This window comes from Anolis sagrei, chromosome 6 (genome assembly GCF_037176765.1).
Source record: "Anolis sagrei isolate rAnoSag1 chromosome 6, rAnoSag1.mat, whole genome shotgun sequence".
In the NCBI taxonomy this organism is placed as follows: Eukaryota; Metazoa; Chordata; class Lepidosauria; order Squamata; family Dactyloidae; genus Anolis; species Anolis sagrei.
The window spans coordinates 77,656,017-77,662,016 of NC_090026.1; the positions used below are offsets into that span (position 1 = coordinate 77,656,017).

The 6,000-nt window shown below is 41.6% G+C and overlaps 1 pseudogene; it reads right to left on the reverse strand.

Moving 5' to 3' along the window:
- Window positions 1-4,765: 4,765 nt before the first annotated feature.
- Window positions 4,766-4,912, reverse strand: LOC137097274 (NADH dehydrogenase [ubiquinone] 1 alpha subcomplex subunit 1 pseudogene; annotated as a pseudogene).
- Window positions 4,913-6,000: the final 1,088 nt, after the last annotated feature.

The window sequence follows — 6,000 nt, forward strand, 5'->3', positions numbered from 1 at the left end:
AAAAAAAGAGTGTTGGCAAAAGTATAATAGAAAAAGTGATTGGGGGCCCTTGCTTGCTTTCCTGGGCAACTTCCCAACAGACATAAGAAAAAAGGAAGTTCTTATTTCTTCTGTTGGTCAGAGGGGAGAGGAATATCCATGGAGGAAAAGCATTGAATGGGTTTTCTTAAGAGTGCAAGTTAGATGAGTGCATTGCAACAACAACAAAATCAAAGGTGTATATTCTAAATGAATTTTTTTTAAAAAAAAAAAGTTTGAGTTCATTAAATAACAAAATTAATTTTAATAAAATTATTGTGATAAATACTAAATTGGCCAGGATAAACATCATTCTCTCTGAGCAGTTAGATAGAATTTTGTCTCAACATTTTCTCCTTTAACACCATAAATAAAAGAGCTACACGGTTACTTATTTACAATCTGGAAACGAATGATTTTGTAAAGTCCCTTCCATTCCTAGATATTTTGATCTGGAACAATTTATTTATTTATTTCACAGTTTTCTATACCGAGCTACAAACCTCATTGAGGGACTCAGCCCGGTTTCCAGCCATAAAAACATATACACTCATTAAAATATCATATATCACAATTACAAAAACAACTTTAAAAACACTATATATAAAACTACAGTGGTCAGTCGTCCTATTAAGATGGATCTACATCAACTTCCATCCAGGGTCCTATGGTGTTGTCTCAACACTGTTTTGCAGACCCAAAGGGATATCTGAAAGCCTCACCTCCTATTTTTGGTATATTTCATGTAACTTCTTGTAGTTATTACTTATTTATATCCTGCCTTATGAATAAATATGTCACAGCAAGGAACAAGTAATTAAGAAACAAATGCTGTTTGACATCAGATCTTTTTGTATTATGTGTCAAAGTAATGGTTTGATCACTGTCTTAGACACTGGATGAGCTATTGAATGTTAATTTGTATAAGTAAAACATAGCTCTTGGGGGCAACCAATGGTGTAATTCAAACTTCTCCAACCAGGAGTCTTCCTGGTGTATTGGGCTAGAACACTCATCAGCCCCTGCCTGTATTACTGTTAAAAATGGCTGGTTTGGTAGTTTTGCTTATTTATTTATTTAGGATATTTGTACCCCGCCCTTCTCAACCCTCTGGGGGAGAATCAGGGCAGCTTCCAGCCGGCAACAATTCGATGCCTCCGTGTACACATAATAAAATACATAGCAGAACCAATAATTATATATAGTTAAAAACATTAAGTCAATACAATTAAAATCTACTAAAATATACCAGTCTGGTGGCTATTATCTAGCCGAATTCTGTAGTTAGAGACTCCATCAAGCTTGTCCATAGTCCATCACCATGGCAATTGCCATCATTGTCATTGTCATACTCCGCATAGTTACCCAAAGGCCTGGTCCCACTTCCACATTTGTAACTTCTTTCTAAAGGAGAGGAGGGATGAAGATAAGCTAATTTTCCCGGGGAGCGAATTCCACAGGCGGGGGGGGGGGGGGGCACCACCGAGAAGGCCCTGTCCCTCATCCCCACCAAGCGTGTTTGTGACAGAGACGGGGCTGAGAGCAGGGCCTCCTCAGAAGATGTTAAACTCCTAGGTGTGACATAGTAGGAGATATGTTCGGACAGGTACACTGGGCCGGAACCATATAGGGTTTTATAGATCAAAACCAGCACTTTGAATTGTGCTCGGAACTGGATCAGCAGCCAGTGGAGCTGACATAGCAGTGGGGTGGTACACTCCCTATATGAAGCTCCAGTGAGTAGTCTAGCTGCCGCCCGTCGGACTAGTTGAAGTTTCCGACCAGTCTTCAAAGGCAACCCCACGTAGAGCGCATTGCAGTAATCTATTCGGGATGTAACAAGAGTGTGGACCACTGTGGCCAGATCAGGCTTCCCAAGGTATGGGCGCAGCTGGCGCACAAGTTTTAATTGTGCAAAAGTCCTCCCAGCCACCACCGAGACCTGGGGTTCCAGGGTCAGCATTTTCCTTTTAGTGGCGTGGGAAATCCACTGTCTGTTAGGCTTGTGCAATCCAGGTAAACTGCCATCTGTTTCAGTGAGGGTCCCGATCCATTTTTCAGGAGCCTCCTGAATTCGAGAGGACAGAAATCCGTTTTCAAACCACGAAACTGAAAGATTCATTTTATATCCAGCCGTTATGGGGGGGGGGGGGGAGCTTTCCAGGTTCCCCTTCCCATCATTTTAAACATTGTTTGTCCTTCTATCCTTCATTAAGACCTGGATTAAAAGCATCAGAGTTAAGATACCACTCTCTCTATGATCCTTTACCGTCTGTCTGTAGAGGACCTTGTTTAATGCTTAGTTAAAGCTGTTCCCAGTCCAGAGGAGAGAGGTGCATGCACAGCACTCTCTCCCTGCAGCACACAGCTTTCCAAGGCATTTTAAGGAGGCTTCCCCACTTTTCTGGGAAGGAAGAGCTATCAACCTGGAGCTATCCTACCCTGGTCTTCCTTTTAAAAGCCCTCTCTTTTCTCTTGATTTGCAGGCCCTGGAGTGGTGCCTTCCCCCCCCCCCCTCGCTCTTTTCCTTCTAGTAGCTGCCTCCCTCCTGCACTGCACTTGTAACCAAAGGCAGCCGTTTTTCAACAGCCACTGTTATGTTGCGGCTAAAAAAAAAACCATGGAGTCTGAGCCCTTTCCTCTATTGCTAACCAAACAAGCCAGACCAGCCAGATTAGCTGAAGGGAACCAAGTAAATTGAATACATGCACAAGCACACTGTCTGTCATAAACTGACTTCTAAAGGAACTATGCAATGTGCTGAACCTCTTTCAGGAACACAAATCTGGAAGACAAAGAACTATGTATATTCTGGCTTATAAGACGACTGGGCGTATAAGACGACCCCCAACTTTTCCAGCTAAAATATAGAGTTTGGGATATACTCGCCGTATAAGACTACCCCTCCTCCAACGCACACCAAATTTTAAAAGCATCAGATTTGATTTCAATATGGTAATTTTCCTATTACTGTACCTCCTTCTCTGCCTCTCAGATCTCGCACATGTGCACTGCATCACTCCACAGCAGTCTTCAGGAGTGAGATCTGAGAGGCAGAGGAGGAGGTACGGTAATAGGATACAAGGGCGGGCCAGACAGGTAAAAGAGGTGTGTTTTCTGGGCCCAGAGCCACTCTATCTCTTTTTTCCATATCCTGGGCGCCCCAGATGCCTGCAGCTTGCTCCGCCCTTCACTTACACCTTCCTGGTGAGGCGCCTCTTCACCTCACTTTCGGGACCGCATTAAGTCTACGAATCCTGATGAATGGATTTTCTTCTACTGTACTTGTACAGCGTCACCCTTAATGCTTTCATACAGTTGCTGCATACGGCAGGGACATGGCCACTGCCATTTTTTAGCTCCCCCCACAATATGCAGCAACCACAGATTCTCCAATCTGGATTGGAAGTTTCAGCACCCGTTCTATAAGACGACTCCCGGTGTATAAGACTACTCCCGCCTATAAGACGACTCCCATGCATAAAGCGACTCCAGCGTATAAGACGACTCCCGTGTATAAGACTACTCCCACGTATAAGACGAATCCAGCGTATAAGACGACTCCTGACTTTTGAGAAGATCTTCTTGGGTTAAAAAGTAGTCTTATACGCCAGAATATACGGTATTTGGGGGATAAACTCCTTTAAAGTTTGGATTAAAATCCAGAACAGATTCCAAGAGAGCCCAGTTGGAGAAGGATGCTATATTCTAGTGACTGTAATGTTAGAAATTCATTTGTAAGAGTTATTTAATATCGCACAAGCTCACCCAAACTGCTATCTTTTTTATCTATGACTTCCAGAACCCCCTGAATAGCACGGCTGTTTTTCATGTTGGCTGGAAGAGTCTGGGAGTTGCATGACTTTTAAAAATTGTAACTAGAGGTCACCTTGTACTAAGAATCTTATAAATATAAATCAAACAATGGGATAAAAATCTGGAAACCTTCTGGCCTCTCTTCTTTGCTAAACTTACACCTCCATCCCAGTGGAGAAACAGCTTGTTCCCCAGTGAGTATTTCTCAAAAGTGTGACAAATGACACTCCCTCTGATCTGCCATATTCAGCTGCTACCATGAAGAAGTTCTGTCTCTAATTGCGTCCTAGCCTTCAACAGAATCCTCAATCATGCATGAATTCTACTGGGCAGAAGTAAGGCAAGAACAGCTGCTTATCTGGGAATATTTTTTTCTTCCTTTCAAATAAACCTTTTCTTATTGACAGAGAGATCCAAATCTGTCTCTGACAATGGTATATACACACAGATTCTCACCAACCATAATTTGGCACAGCACCATCATCCACTACCAGCCCATCCTGGAAAGGTCTGAGTAATTGGTACAATTGTTTGAGATGAAAATGCTCATAATTGTCACAGCTGAGTTGCTCTACTACACCACTGCCAATACTAGGGATGCTCTAAAAATATAGTCACAAATTACAAAATTGGTGAACTGGCCCAACCCCACAATTAAGTGTAGTAAGGAAAGGTTTAGGGTGACTAGGATGGTTTTAAATTGTGTATTTTAATATTTTGATAAATGTTTTTAATGTTTTTTCCCCTCTTTTATTATAATTTATTAATTATGATAGATTTCAATGTTTATCATTAGTAGACTCTTTTTTTTCTTCCACTTCCGAAGCGCACAGTCAATACACTTCAACAAAATCCATGTTTATCAGGCTAATTTGAGCTACAACAGTCCAAGATCCATAATTTTTAATCAATGTTCTCCAAGCCCTTGGACTCAACGGTCAGTTCCAGAAACCCTCCTGTCTCTTTCCATCAAGTGCCATTGGTAGGTGTTCCGGGCAATGCGCTTCTCCTTGCCCCCGTTGGTGTACTTCTGAATGAAGTTGGTGGAGAGGCCCGGGATGGTCAGGCAGATGTACATCACCACCAGGCTGGGCAGGATTTTGTACCACTTCTCCTCAGGAATGAAATTTTTAATGTTAATGTAAGTATATAAGAATTTGTTTCCCAGCATTGAATGTTTGCCATATATATGCTGTGCTCTGCCCTGAGTCGCCTTCGGGGTGAGAAGGGCATAATATAAATAAATATGGGATTTTGTGGGATTTTCTGCCTTGATATTCTGGGATATAGAGCTGTGTGGAAGGCCCCCCATTCTACTTCACCTCATCTGAGCAGTTGAGCAGTTTACCAACTTTGTTGTTAACCTTAAAGTTTGTTATGCAGAAATTGTTGTCTCTGCTTCAGAGTACAGGGGTAAATCCAATCACTGTTAATTCCATGGAAGCAAATGATGGTGAAACACAGAAATCATGTTGGTTGGAGGATTCTGGACACTGTACTCTGTAATTTAATTTTTACATTCTCTGAGTAAACATTAAAAGAAACCACTTTACCATGACAACCATGAGATTGCCTCAAAAATGGTTCTACATGACTGGAGTATTTCGGTCATGCCTGAATATCCATAAATGATGCTGCATATACACAATTCAGACTCAACATTAATCAGGAGGCTGGACCAACCGCTAAGCTACCTGCCAACTAATTGAACCAATGCTGTACAAAAGCAATACTGGACATAAGGTTTTATTTCATTCATGGAGTAAGTGATCCTATTAGCATAAAATCTGAAACACCATATATGATCAGACTTTAATGCGACCAACTTCATCATGTTAGGCAGTGGTTCTCAACCTTCCAAATGCCGCGACCCCTTAATACAGTTCCTTATGTTGTGGTAACCCCCAATCATAAAATTATTTGCATTGTTACGTCATAATTGTAATCTCACTCCAATTAAGAATCATAATGTAAATATCTGATATGCAGGATATAATTTCATTCACTGGACCAAATTCAGCACAAATATCCAATACATCCAAATTTGGATACCGATGGGGTGGGGAGGGATTGATTTTGTCATCTGGGAGTTGTAGTTGATGGGATGTATAGTTCACCTGCAATCAAAGAGCATTCTGAACTCCACCAACAATGGAATTGAACCAA